The sequence below is a fragment of the Zootermopsis nevadensis genome, unplaced genomic scaffold, assembly GCF_977971745.1.
Source record: "Zootermopsis nevadensis isolate Lab colony 2312 unplaced genomic scaffold, Znev_1.0 Znev_ptg000061l, whole genome shotgun sequence".
Lineage (NCBI taxonomy): Eukaryota > Metazoa > Arthropoda > Insecta > Blattodea > Termopsidae > Zootermopsis > Zootermopsis nevadensis.
This window is the reverse complement of record NW_028259192.1, coordinates 762,270-777,863: the sequence shown is the minus strand read 5'-3', so window position 1 is coordinate 777,863 and position 15,594 is coordinate 762,270. Positions and strand designations below refer to the sequence as shown.

Below are 15,594 nucleotides of genomic sequence, written 5' to 3'. Positions count from 1 at the left end.
GAACGCTCTGTAATTAGGGATTCCGCCAAGATAATTGTAACTGAGCGCGTCGACAATGCGTCAAGTGAGCGCGCGAAAGAGCCCGCAAGCGGAAGTAACAGATATCCCTCTTCAGCTGGCTTTCATCCGGATAAGATTGTCTCGAAGTCGTAAAACCCATTCCAGCAGTTTATGCTACGCCATTAAAATGGCGACAACTTTCCCCGCTCGAAACGCAAAAGTTTAAGACTCTGTGAATTTACTAGAGCAAGATTGAAGGGATGCAATTATTTCGCCTGTACAAATGAAATCTGACACAGATTACACGTTCACCCAAACAAGGATTTAACTACTTACATAAGAATCAGTGATGTAAGCCAGTGTAATTCTGAGGAATGGCAAGTGTTTCCTGAGCTCAGACGGAGGGTTCTCTACTAAAGGATCGCGACAGAATTTGGCATCACGTGATTTTTCTCGTCTGCTGAAGATGATACAGAGAACTGATCTGATGATGGAAGACACAGAATTGAAACAAATGTAGAGGAAGGAAGCCGCGGACAGTTTTCGGGTGCCAGCAAAATCACTGAACAGAAATATCGTATCAGCGCCTCAGGCAGAGGAGGACAGATGAAGCTTGCCCATGCATACATGGCCGTCAGACTTATAATAAGAGTACGAGGACGGACAGAACGAGACGGGAAGGTAAAAATATAAGAGGACGGAAACGTCCTTTAGAAAAGTTGGTGTAGACGAGGGAGCATTAAGATTGGTCTTAAACAAAATAATGCGAGACAATGTAAACTGAATTAAAATGGCTGAGAAAATAGTCTCAGGGTGGGGATGTTATGATCGCGGTAACTGAGAATTGTTTTCCATAAACAGTAGGGCCGTTCTTGTTCAGATGAGTTGTTTCGCTTTCTAAAGAAGGGTTCTGCATCAAGGAGATATTTATACCAGTATTTTGTAGGAGGGGCGGAAAAGTCGAGATAGATATTGTGGGTCATCGAATTTGTTTCGAAGCGGGTACCTCTGGAATGAGAGTTGTTACTGATTCGCCAACTCCCCCGTGAGACTATACACTGCAGCTGTCAGCTGTAATATCGACTCATTACTTGATTTCATATTCCATCCTAAAGAGAGCAGAGTTTAATAAGTACGAAAGAGAATCCAGACCGTGTATTGGTTTGCCAAAATGTTTAAATTATTCATTGGTAATGTGGATGTGAATATCTGGGGGTGGATTCAGTTGGTTCAAGACGGTACCAAGCTGCTGAGAATGATAATGAACCTTCGACTTCAACTAAAGAAGGGAACTATCTTTATTGTATTTATACACTACAGAAGTTGTTAGGTTCCAAAGTAATCAATGACGCAATTATCGCAAGATATCCAGATGTTAAAACATCATTATAAATTCACTTTGTGTCAGATTTCTCACGGATGAGATCAAAGGACATTACGAGTGATTTAGAACAGTTTTCGTGGTTAGACATAATTTCACTATTTTACAAAACAAAAGTTGATGAAAGTCTTTATTTTGAGGCAATTAATTACACGTAACTACTCAGGGGCAGTTTGCGGCAGAACTTCTCGTCACTGTGACTTCATTTTCCGTTCGTACGGGGTTTAAGTATTGACTCGGATGCCGGCTAACATGGCTGCCATTGCCCTTCGTAGTTTTCCCTAGTCACCACTCAGGCAATTATCTAAATGAATGGCTTTTTCTCCATTCCACGCTCTTCCCGATTTATCACCACCACCAAATAAATTCCGTAACTGCAATTAAACAGACCGCGACCACTAAGTTCCATAACTTTATCAGTTAATCATTGGTGAATCATCTTGAAGTTCCAGGCTATAACAGCAAACGATTCCTGTCTCTAGGTTTTCGCTGTTAGATTCGAACGCATTGCAACTTCATCTCACTCCTCTGATCCCACACTGACGTCACTCAATTTCCACTCCCAGACTCATATAAGGGAAGGCCAAGTAGACGGGACCTTGACAGTACAAACGATGCCAGGACTGCAGGTTGCGAGTCCGGGGGCGTTTAGTCTGCGTCAGGATGATGGGCTTTTGTATAAGCGGTGCAGAACCTTTGAAAGATGTGGAGGAATACTTAAAGGTAACAAGGCAGATACAGTCGGGGAGATAAGTCGAGGAAATCAAACCGAGTTTTTTCAGACAGCGAATCACGGACGGTAACCGTCGCACATGAATGTCAGCAAATCGTTGGGTGTCAGAGGTCAGTTACATGAAGACACTGAACATGGAATGGGTTGGCTGGTCACTGCTTGTCTACTGAACCAGAGACCTGGTCGGGCGAAGTAGACACGAACTACAGTGCCTCAGCAGGGAGTCGAAACCAAGCTCACCAGATATTCAGTATCAGGTTGTGTCAATAACACACGTTAACTAGCTCATGAAACCAACATTACATTTATGTGTGCATGTACATACAAAGCTTACACACACATAAAATAGGGCGAATGTTCAACGCCTTCGAATTCTCGTTATGCAGCCCCGCACTACAACCGTTATACACTCTTACTCGAAAACATCAGTCCTTATTTCGTACTGCAGCACGTGTCTTCATCATATTCCTTATTCCATGCCCTAATTTCTGCACGTGACTGTACTCCATTAAATCTCTTTACAAAGGCTGTATACAAACAAACCAGCGACTGGCTGTTAGTTGGCTAATGCACAACGTACATCGCGGTGGCGATATTTTCCACACCAGCCCAAGAGACTTTAACCCTTTGAAGCCGAAGATCGTCTGAATATTATTTATGAATTCAGTCCGTACCGCGAAGAAAACACTACACCTCACCATTACGAAAATCAGCTGGTTAACCCTTTGAAGCCGAAGCTCGTCTTCATAATATTTACGAATCCAGACCGTACCGCGAAGAAAACACTTCACTTAACCATTAGAAGTCGAATCAGGCGGTACCACATAAGATTTAACAAAAGAACATCCCGGTCGAAGCCTTAATACGTTGTGCGTACATGAACCATTCGGAGGCACTGAGCATTTATCCTGTGTACACACACACACACACACGTGTATGTGTTCCGCACATCTCGCATGTCTTAATTAACACCTCGGCGACCACGGCTGGCGCCTGAGGATGACTCAATTCAAAGCAACGACAGGTGAGAAGTCGGAGTTGAAGTGTACGTAATCTCTGTTCCAAGAACATCAATTACACTCTGCTCAATACTCACATACCTATTTTGATTTTCCAGCTATCTTGAAATGTTATAGTTGTACGATTAAGTACGGACTTCAGTCGACATTTTCAGCCAAAAAATAATGGAGTCCAGGTAACAATAAGTATAATCTCAGTGACAGCACGAGGAGAACAAAACACACACGAAAGTCGCAACTGAGCTTCATGTGTAATCTCATAAATGTTCAGACTTTCAGATACTGAGGTAATAATTTCGCTTCATCCGCTTTAAGAACCGGCTTGTATTCGTCCGCGTGTTCCTGGCCTGTAGGATATCCGTCCGGCTTCACGGAGTTTAAATGCTAGCAGTCGTGTTCTATAACAGACGTAATGCATAAATCAGCTTCTGAGTAAACGGAACTAATTCTGAACTTACTTCATAGGATTTGCATAAAGTCTGAGACGACGATAAAAATTGTCCGAAGTCAAGTGGATGAACAAGGTCGTGCCTTGTGAATCATGAATACCAGCAGCGAGCCCCATGTTATTCAAATCACAACTTCGGTAACGCACAACGAACACGAGGCCACAGACAGACCTGCCCCTTCGATCACCTTCCTGTTTCCTCCCCTTCCTTCGAGTTCATTCATTCATGATTCACTTATCGGCGCTTACAACATCTCACATTGCGTTTCGCGTTGAGTCATAATTATTAACAAATTTGATAGATACGGAAGGAAGTGACGTGTTTTCCGGGCATTTGTCTGGAGGCACGGAGGAAGACAGCGAACATCCGGTCAGGGTAGCCGGTCTTCGGGACGATAAAGGGAGGTTGATAAAGGGAGAAAGCTGCCTCATCTTCAATGTAAATCTTTACTCAACAACTTCTTAGCTTTCGGTAACTAGAATTAAAAGTCGATCCGTAAATGAACTCCGACGTTTCGGAGACTGTCTCCAGCCACAAAGCCATTCACTGAGTCAACTCTCAATCACATCGTTTGTGAGTAACCGGGCGAGAGTTTAAAGTTTCGAGCGGCAAGGGACTTTTTCGTCGGCGGTTCTCCGTGCCGTAATAGAAAACTGCGGATTACCGATAAGATTTTAACAAGCTTAAACTTCGTAGGAAAAGTTGTTAATTTAATTTATTGCTCACAGGGGCGGCGGTGTAGCCGGCCACGTCCTCGCCTGGTTCCGTCTCTTGGCGTCGAACACAGGAGAAAACGTCGCGTGTTGCTGCTGGAAGGAGAGCACACTCACGCACTGACGCATGCTACAACATTTTCCTCCCCAAGAACATACAATTAACTAGCACATAAATTTTGTTTTGATGCGTGGTTAGAAGCTTACACAGTCAAGCGTTCGGCTCTTCTGTTTAAGTGCAATTAACACCCGATTAACTATCTCGCACGCCACTTCAATCATTAACTCACAACTGGAAAGAGAGACATAAAACTCGATAGAGCGTTCGATTTTAGTATTATCCTCCCCTTTAATCTCTGTCTGCCAAGCGAACACCAACTGAGATGCATCCCTACCGATGTCGAAAAGAGCTACGCGCCTCGCTTTCTCTTCGATTCGAACTACATGCCCAGCCCATCATGTCCTTCCTGTAACGACCTCGACAATTATTCAGGACGTGAATAAACGACGAACTTTCAGCCTTAATTATTTTTTGTCTTGTCTAATACGTCATGGTTTGATATAATATTATCGGCACTTCATTTTTAACTTAAGCCTAAACGCGACGCACCGCTTAAACTAAGTCAGAACCATTTGAAAGAACAAACAACTATTCCTTTCCGTGTCATGGTTTTCCATGAATACTACTTGGGTGTTCGGAAAATCTTCTGTTTGAAGGAAATCGAATGATCAGATCAAAACTCGGCATTTTCATAAACATTCGTCAGAGACCCATTTCAAATACCCCTAGGTCTCTCAAGTGATTTATTCTTTTGAGAGATTGCTCTAAAATATCTCGCTCGTATGTGCTACAGACCTCGTCCGTCTCAGTCTTAACTCAATGCGAAGACGATAAATTATGACGTAAGACTTGAGATTCGCACGGCAGACAGTCCAAAGCCGGCCGTCTCCTGGGTTGCAGCGCCGTTTAGTCTGGTAGAATTTTACTGACGTTTCAGAAGTCCTTATTGCCTCCATCATGAGGGCGATAAATAAAGTTCTAGCCAACTACACGGCGCTACAACCCAGAAGGCAGCCATCTTCAATAATTGATGAGGCTTCTCGTCAGTTAATTTTCTTCGCCGTTCTATCCATAATTAACGATTGACAACTTTCTCCTTCCCTCAGAAACGCCTGCATGAGCGCACAAAATGCCTGGCCATTCATTTATAAGACGCAGGCTGTCTGTTCACAAGGAAATTCGCGCGGAAGATTAAACGACTCGCTGCTTATCTTGGGTCGAAGTCAGAATAACCAACATTACGAACATAAAGTCCCCGCAATCGAATTAATTGCAGGTAAACAAGGGTAAGCCAGGGCAGGAACCGCTCCGTCATAATTCGTCTTCATTCCGTGTTGGCGACATTAAGATTGATTCGGAATACTCAATATGGCGCTTATACGAAACTGACAGTGTCCGCGTTATTTTTTTATCATTTACAAACACGTGATTAAAGCACGATACAGCGCCTGGAGGACTAATTCGTCTTCACGGGCAACTATCGACATCATGACAACCCATTCGGTGAGGGTATTAATGAAACCGTCAGGTGGTAACTATATGCACCACCTAATGTAATAGTAACTCTACATTTTGTCCGCACTGTGCAAAGAGTTTTGTATGACTGTCGTAAAGAACAGTGATTATTTCCCTAAGCAGTATTTATCAGCTGACTTCTGTAATGTATGCCAGATGAAGATGAATTTTTCACGTCCGTATGCGTGCTACTGTCCCACCCCATCTACAGTACGCACTCTTTTGCGTGTAACTTAGATACAACCGTAAATTGTCATAAAACTAAGGAATCTTAAGCTCATAATAATGATCTTTTTACCACAAATTTCTTTCTTCCTTTCCTCTGTCTTACATCATATGATATGAAGGTAAATAAACAATACGTAAGATTATCAAAGCGTTGTTATGGAACGCGTAATTTAAACCCACTTACAGCTTAAATTCATTATAAATTTTAGTGACTTTGGTGTATTCTTGGGTATATTTTCATAACGTTATTAGTGGGTGAAGGAGAACAGTGTTTATTATTAGATGCCAGTAAATATTTTCTGTAAAACAAAACATTTGATCAAACATCGTATCTCAGAGATCGTGGTAAGTCTCCTCCTGTATCCTGAGTAGAAGCATCGACGTCGGACGCGATGAGCCGTCTGTCAGTGACGTAAGGGCCGCAAACAGAGACCCGTGAGCGCAGTGGGTAGCCATTTTTGTTTAATACTATTAAAAACGTGAGTTTCTCACGGAATGTGGCACCGCTTATAGGCGAGTGTTTCCGGAGTTCGTGATAAATCTACAATAAGCTGCCTAGTTTATCGTTTGCCCGAGATAAGAACACACAACGTGCTCATGAATGTGCGTTAGCAGCTAAATCACGGAGCACACTGAGAGCACTAGCAACACCAACAGAAACCTCTCAGCAGCTGCCAGATTTTAGGATCACCGAATTGTAAATTTGCAATGAGGTAACTTCCCATCCAGGAAAACACATCAGAGCGTATGCTTGTTGGAGGCCTACTCGTTTGTGATGAAAGTAAAGTCCAGAAAACTTACACTGTCTGTTACAAAATGGAAGGATAAGATAGAGTTTGCAATTGCTTTGACACTGGTAACGTAGTCTAGACGGAAGGTACAGACATTAGTCTAAGATTTTCCAGAGAGAAATGTATTTAAAGGCAAACAGAACTCGAGAACTCCATCACAATGTTCTTATATACTAAAAACAGAAATTAACTGAGTCTGAACTTAACTTTCTTCCGTCTTTCTGAACCAACATGAACCAAAAAAAAATCATTTTCGTATCTTCAACAACAACAACTGAGACACCATTTGTTTTTCTTTCCCATCAGCCCCTCCGAAATCGACCAGGCTTGAACACAGACCGTGTTATTCGACATGGGTAAGAGCACTGAAAGTTATTCGACGTCTGACGTCCGTCCACGACAGGCAAATCGGATATCTGTTATGCCTCCGTATAACATAGAGCTGTACTTTTCCCTCTACATGCGGCCAGGACAGGGAACAAGCAGCTTCTGTCTCCTGTCCCCAAACACCGCAAACTCCCCATGATACGCACACTCGAGCTGAATTCTAATTGTGTACAAAGTTACACGATCGCCGTCTAAAGACGTGCCCCAGTACGAAACCTCCCGGGTCATTTATGTCAAGCGTGTGCGTTTCCTTCCTGAACCCTGAAGTTTTCATGTAAGTAATTTTAACTGTACCCAGCAAGAGTTCTTATAAAATATGGGCGCTATTTACAACATATGAATATAAATAATGTGCTTTGAAGGGGCGAGAAAGGAGGATATTGTACGAAATTTTCATCGAAGAAAAGACAGGGAAGAATATGACGTCAGACTGGCATTACTACTGCATGCAAGTGAGTGGCATCTTCACGCTCCGACCGCTTAAACCCCTGGTAAATACACCCCCCCCCCCCAGTATCAAATGTGACTGCCAATAGACAGAATAATTCGCTACTATAAGAGAATAAAACCCCGGTCATTGGATCCGTCGTCAGGTGAATGCCCTGCTTAATCTATCTTAGTTTAAAAAGCTGTCTAACGCAAACGTATGTTAATATCTTCTCTCAAATATCTTCAGGTACAACACTGGTTGGTATCTGACCACAGGGCGGTCAGCGGGGGGCATAAAAGTTAACGGTCTGCAGTCAGCGGTCTTTTGTGATACGAAGTTTCCGCTAGTAGAGGTCAACAGTTACCCTACCTCACCCCCGAGTTGCCAGCTGTGAACTGACAATGTCACGGCGCCGTCATGTTTAATTTTCTATAAAATATGAAGTCACGTCTCACGCCGGATTTGTAACTAATCTTATAACCTGTAACCACACTCAAGTTCGCATGAGTAGCTAAAAAGAAATGCGATAATTAACATCACAGAACGGAGAAAAGGAAGTATAGGCCTTGCACCTCGTGATTGTCTACGACACTTTAAATCATAAATAAAAATTACGACTGGCAAAATTTGTGTTCTCTCACAAATACAGGGACACGACATTCCATGAAAATGTCCTGGAGCTCGAAACTGACAAATTAACGTAAATGCTAACCACCACACGCAAAACAATATTAAAAAGACGGTGGTGTTACCGGAATCGAACAGCGGCCATCCGGTTTTTAAACAATTTAAAATTTGCTCAGAGATTACTTTCGTCTATAAAGCAGCGTACTTCCGAGCAACAACGAGCTTCTCCGGTCTATGAGACATTAATTACTGATCAACACTAACATGAGTATCCACTATAAACACAAATCATTCACGATGTAGGAGCATTAAAATGTGTAACTCAATGTGCCGTGCCCTGAGGTCGTACTTAACCTATTTATTTTAATCCTGCCTCATTCATCTTCGCGTTATTTCACATCCTTCCCTGAGTCAGGATACATTTAAGGAAGCTGCAACTACTGTCATAGTTCGTGTCAATGTTTATACACAAAGTGATAACATTAATATATCAAATAAATAAATTTACAGCAACAGAACTGAAAATCTTGACAACACCGTACACGATCCTAAGCAAGGTCAAATGACCTCCTATCCACAAAATCTATTTCTGTAACATCCATCTTAATGTTATCCCTGTATCTACTCTTGAAGCTTTACTAAATCTATGTTCGCGTAAATTCTCCCCGCTCCCATACTTAACTCTGCTCTCAGAAGTGGATGAACCACGTCAGTCACTGCCCCTGCAGATGATAATTCGCGGGGCGAAAGCACAGACGCTCAATTAGACGCTACGCAGTTCCAGGAGTAAAGACACAGAAACGAAGTACCGCAGGCCCTACAAACACATCAACGTCTCGTAATCACAAATCCGTACAATGAGAGTAAATTCGGCTAATGAATCCATTGAGATAAATCAGAATTAAATTATTTTGGAAAGGCACTAAGAAGAAATTGAGAGCAGATGAAAGTCTTGGGGAGTTCAGAGTATGTTCTTTTGTCTTCTACATTTAAAATCTATAAACATTAATCCTTTCAAAACTCAGTGGTAATTATATATACCACAGTCGTTAACATTCATTGATATTATGTATTTTGTCGCACAGTGTTTCAAGCGTTTCGTGAACAAACCGGCTTCAAATTTAAGCTCGCCGTGTTTTCTTTGCGGTAGGGACTGAGTTTTTAAACAACTTTCGAGAAATTTCAGGCAGCAAAGTTTTAATAAGACGTTTGAAATTTAAGTATCCATGTTTCTCGCTTTAATGGAAACGCTAAGATCGGTTGGACTTGTCTTAGGAAAGGAGGACATTCGGACATGAACGATAAAATCTATACATTTTTTTTATCTGGATGCAATCATCCGTATTAAACTTTCAAGTCGCCCGTATCTCCGTTTTAAGCAGTCTCCGTGCACCCAAACACACGTTAAATGCGAAGGTATGACGTACAATTTCAAATGAAGGTTAATTTCATGAAGCACGTAACTGCGCGGTGCTGTTCCTCGGCTGGATGTTTGTTCTAGCAGCGATGATTTTCGTAATCCACGGGGAATCTAAATTTGTTTACCGCTGGAAACAAACGAAATACGCAGCGCACACTTACGGCTCAGAGCTCTTTCCAGCTTGTGTGTGTGTGTGTGTATGAATTAGCAACGTGACAGTCGGCTGCCAGCGGTTGGCTGAATAAAACAATTAGAGGTGTTTCCACTAAGTTCACGGATCGGTTGTTTTTATTTATAGTCCGAACAATGTAATAAAACCCGTCTGTTTCACGGTGTTATAACGCGTGGCCTGCGTGTCGCATTATTAAAAACCCTGGACAGTTGTTCTCAACGTGTGGCACGCGTTGAAGATTTTAGGCGACCTGAAAGACTTTTCTTTTAAAAAAAACGGAAACCAAGTAAGTTTCCTTTTCAGACAGCGTGCGACAAATGAAATGTAATAATTTTTTCACGTTTTGGTTTTGAAAATAGACAATAGTTGGGGGGGGGGGACAATGTTAACGAAAATGTTAGCCGCCTTATCATCCAGAATGTGCGTGCAGAACGCGTGATATTTACTGAAGATCCTCATCATTTCCGACACGCCCACGCAGTGGAGCACAATGTTTCAAGGAGGCTGTTGCGTCCAACTGAACACATCCCTCACCCGGTACAAATTGCTTGGACTATTTAAAGCAGGAACAATTAGTCTTGGTCATTAACAAGGACGGAGGATGCCGTGACTCAAGCGTTTGTGGCCGTCTTGTCATGACGCTCCTCTGGACAACGAAGGTCATTTTTCACCTGGATGGACGTCTAGCTGAACAAAAGGCGAGCTTCTACTTGTAATTAAGGCAAGGTGAGTTGTGGGGGCAGTGGGAGACGCAATAACTAATTGCTTCCGCACATTTCGGAAGAACACGACACGAAGTTCTGGATGTTCTTGGCAAATACACAGGGCTCACTTTAACAGACTAATTGTTTAAGTGCAGCAAGAAACAAATGGCTTTGTGAAGATGTCTGTCTTCTCGGTTGTTGCGCTGTGTAGTCTGAATATTCATCGCCCTGATGACGGAGGCAGTATGACCTCTGAAACGTTGGTTAACATCGACCAGACTACACAGCGCAACAACCCAGAAGGCAGAAATCTTCATACTCTGATGACGGAGGCAGTATGACCTCTGAAACGTTGGTTAACATCGACTAGACTACACAGCGCAACAACCCAGAATACGGAAATCTTCATACTCTGATGACGGAGGCAGTATGACCTCTGAAACGTTGGTTAACATCGACCAGACTACACAGCGCAACAACCCAGAAGGCAGAAATCTTCATACTCTGATGACGGAGGCAGTATGACCTCTGAAACGTTGGTTAACATCGACCAGACTACACAGCGCAACAACCCAGAAGGCAGAAATCTTCATACTCTGATGACGGAGGCAGTATGACCTCTGAAACGTTGGTTAACATCGACTAGACTACACAGCGCAACAACCCAGAATACGGAAATCTTCATACTCTGATGACGGAGGCAGTATGACCTCTGAAACGTTGGTTAACATCGACCAGACTACACAGCGCAACAACCCAGAAGGCAGAAATCTTCATACTCTGATGATGGAGGCAGTATGACCTCTGAAACGTTGGTAAACATCGACCAGACTACACAGCGCAACAACCCAGAAGACGGATATCTTCATACTCATCGCCCTGATGATGGAGGCAGTATGACCTCTGAAACGTTGGTTAACATCGACCAGACTACACAGCGCAACAACCCAGAAGACGGATATCTTCATACTCATCGCCCTGATGATGGAGGCAGTATGACCTCTGAAACGTTGGTAAACATCGACCAGACTACACAGCGCAACAACCCAGAAGACGGATGTCTTCATACTCATCGCCCTGATGATGGAGGCAGTATGACCTCTGAAACGTTGGTAAACATCGACCAGACTACACAGCGCAACAACCCAGAAGGCAGAAATCTTCATACTCACCGTTGTGAAAACCTCAAGTCTTACAAATGGCTTTATGTTTGATTACAAGATGCGCTCAAGAGACTAATTCCTCTGGACTACAGACTAGAGGTTCAGTTCTGATCAAAGCACCAGACATTAAAAACGTTCCTTCCAACAAGACTTCCTTGAATCTGAGCAGGATTTAAGGTTTTCACGGCCGTAAGTCTCCATCACCAAGGCGGCAGCTAGGACCTCTGAAACGTCGGTAAACATCTACCAGACTACACGGCGCAACAACGCAGAAGAGGCCATCTTCACCTTCTGAATCAGCTGAAATGTTGTGCAAAAAACACCCGATCCTTGTTCGTGAGACCAGATGTCACTCTGGAGTGACCGACTGTATCATGTGATTCAGATTTCGGATGCTACTTTCAGGTGATTTTCACACATGACGGCGGATGGGGGGGGGGGGAACCAGCAAGGTCTTCCAATTTAAAAGTTAATCGAAATAAATAGATTTATAGCTTCTCAAGTTATAACGCGACATCGTACAAAATAATTCTCGTTAATTGTACCGACAATCAAAATACTTTCGCTCGGAGTAGAACTCATGCCCTTTCACGGCTTTGATCTGAACTGGCTTACAGGCATGTAAACACCGCATTCTCAACCTAAATTGATAAGAGAAATCACGCCAAGAATTTGAAAGAGATGGAACATGCGATTGTATTTGAAGGGGACGTAGATATCATGATCACGAAACGTAATGCAATGCTTTGAAAGGATGATAATATTAAAATTGATCTCGGTACACTATGTTGTCATAATACAAAATGGCTAAGGAATAAATACAATGACAAAGTTTTTTTGGTTTTAGAAGGTGTTGATAACGTTTTGGGTTTCAAAACGCAGGCTCAATGACATTTTTTAATCTGATGAATAAACATCACGTGCTCATCAAACAGCTTGGTTCTTAACTTTCCGGTCAAAGCACGAGGACAGTGTTTTTATGAATCACGTTAAATTTTGTTAATGATCATATTTACTTGGAGTAAATAAAGAGACGACGGAATTTTTAATAAAATTCAATTATGACGCCTATCAAGAGGAAATGAAAATGTTATTATGCACATGAACTGACAGTCACGTATAATGGAAACAAACTTGTGAGTCACAGAGTCTCTTAAGACTTGAGTAATGCAACAAATCTGAGCTCGGAAAGAAACACTTACTATATTTCGCGTCCTCTACTCATAGAAGAGGTTCGGTTTTCACTGGGGCACCCTCTCCTTAATTCTGATGATGTGTAATAATACGAAAGGTTTGCGACATTTCTGAAGGATCCATCTTCAGTTTCGAGAAAATGAAAATTGATGAAAGCAACGTTTTCTATAGACTATGAGCCACCCCTGCTGTTCGTCCTCACAACATTTTACGACACCAGTTTTCCGAGTTTCAGCTCATTCGAAATCCCAGCGGAGAGACGATGAGTGTGTGTGTTCATAATAAAAGTAAACATTACAGAATAATGCTATTTGTGCGTTAAAATCGCATACATTACACAGACATTGCGCCACGCAATGCGATGCGCCGGTTCGTCCACGCCGAACACTTCCTTGCTGTCTCCAGTCGCAGGCGCACGTTCACGACGGATTCACAAGGATCGTCAAATTAAATATGCAAAAGCGCAAAGCAATCACATTCGAATCAGAATGAATATTTGATTATGATTACCCCGAAGACGATATTTCATTAACTTCGATTCAATATTTAACTACCCATGGGCAGGAATCGAAAACAACTCGAAATACTAAATAAATACGATTTCTGCCCCCCAGTGCTCGGTCTGCTAGCGGCTGAAACTTTCGATTCGGACACAAGCACTAAATACGTAACATCTCAGATTCTCAAGGCGTCCGAGTACGAAGATGACAGCCTCCTGGGATACTGTGTCGCGAGGAAAGTGACCGACGTTTCAGAGAACACTGATCCTTTTGATGCTTCGCCCTGATGATGGATGCAGTACGTACCTCTGAAACGTCGGTCAACTTCTACGACATTAGACGGTTCTTACCTTTGCACAGAACTTAGTCTCTGGTGAGAAGTTAAAAGTAACTCCCCCGCCCCTTACAGAGCACGTGTTGATAACAGCCGGCCAATTACCTCTTAACCACTCTATCATTCTACTGCCATCTACGTCTAGATCTTAGAAGAGGCATTTTCCCTTCACGTTTCTGAATAACGTTTTCGTGTGTTTCGTATAATCCCCCACGCGCGCTACATTCCCAACCCATCTCATTGCCCTGCTCCATCACAACACACGCACGCACGCACGCACGTATGCAAAGTTTGAAACAGACTTCCGATTGCGGATATGTTGCAGACCATACGTGCGTCATCAATCAATTAGTAAATCCATTGTTTAAGAGAGTTTGATTCCAATGGGGAATTAACCAATTTGGTTGCCTGTTTTGTATTTCCTTCTCTCTCTTTTATTAACAGCGGAAAAAGCGTCTGCCCAGGCAGACCCAGAGTTTTGAACTTTCTATGACGCTGGATCTGACTGACACGGAAATTTGTTGTTAATATTCACACGCCATCTGCCCCCATCATCTGGCGTACAGAACATGCCCGAGCACTGGGTCGAGGACTCGAGCGCAGGTAACGTAAGCAATCGAGAAATTCGGTTCAAGCAGACTGTACTGTTACCATGGAAACCGACGGCTACGGGAGCAACACCATGTAACATGTTCTGCAAAAATGACGACATGTGAATCACCAAAGAGCCAGCAGTCCATCCGTCACACCCTGAGCTACAGAAAACGATAAGGACAAGAAATGCTCCACTTTGAAATTTTTTTTCGTAAAATCCTACAGTGTGTCCATAAATTCAGCAATAAATGTAAACTGATTTTATTTAAAAAATCTACTATAATTTTTATTCATTGGTGTAGGTTCAAAGTTCTAAGTACGCTACATTTTCCTTAGTGTAGCATTTTGAAAGTCTAAAGTTATTTTGTACTCACCCTGTATTATTATGTACTTCAAGGCTACTACATGTTTCGATGTACTGAACGACCAACATCAGGTGACACAAAATGCATGATTAAATCATACGCAAGAAACGGGAATGTTGATAACATTAAGATACAACTTAACATTTGCGTTCTGCTGTCACACTGTTGGTTCAGTTGCGAATGTAAAAGGCTTAGTAGGCAAAGTGAGTTTTAACTACAAAGCCTTTGGAACGTACGGCTCCTAAAATCTATTTCACCTTCCACGTGTGTCTGAATATCGAGGATTTGATTGTACATTTCAAACAAGGTTTGGACAATTCTCCCTTTCATGTCACTTGACAAAAATGTTATCTCCAGCCGTTTAATAACAACATCCAAAATTATTTCCAAGCAACTAATCTTTCCACTGCACGCGTAATTGAATTGAGTGCCCACAAACGTACCAGCGTCTCTTTCAGGTCGCCGGGTGTGTTGATTTACCTACCAATTGCTAATCACTTGACACAGCCTCGAGTCGCAGGTGAACATACCTGTAAGGAAACAAACCATAATTATCATCGATTCCCCTAATGACCGCACTCACAGTAGGAACAAAGTACAGCCTTGCGCAATACAGCGCCCTATTAATAAATGCAAAGACTATACTTTGTTTCCTTCACAGTTTTATGAATAGACTAGTTAAACCACGGGCAGTTTAGCAAATTCACTTGGTTTGCTATGGTGTTAAAAATAAAGAGTAACCAGATGGACCCAGTACACAAGATATTCCTTCAAGATCAATTTATAATTAGGCTTCCATCTACGCGTTCCTCTT

At 42.4% G+C, this 15,594-nt stretch overlaps 1 protein-coding gene across 5 annotated transcripts in view; it reads right to left on the bottom strand.

The window, feature by feature from the left end:
* LOC110836787 (uncharacterized) overlaps window positions 1–15,594 on the bottom strand; it is a 648,071-nt gene that overhangs the window by 423,806 nt on the left and 208,671 nt on the right. The window contains exon 1 of one of the 5 annotated variants that reach the window (XM_087340437.1): window positions 15,265–15,279. The exons of the other annotated variants lie outside the window; for them this stretch is intronic. The gene's annotated coding sequence lies outside the window, so the exon portion shown is untranslated. Of the gene's footprint in view, window positions 1–15,264; window positions 15,280–15,594 lie in introns of those variants that run through there. 5 annotated transcript variants of the gene reach the window in all.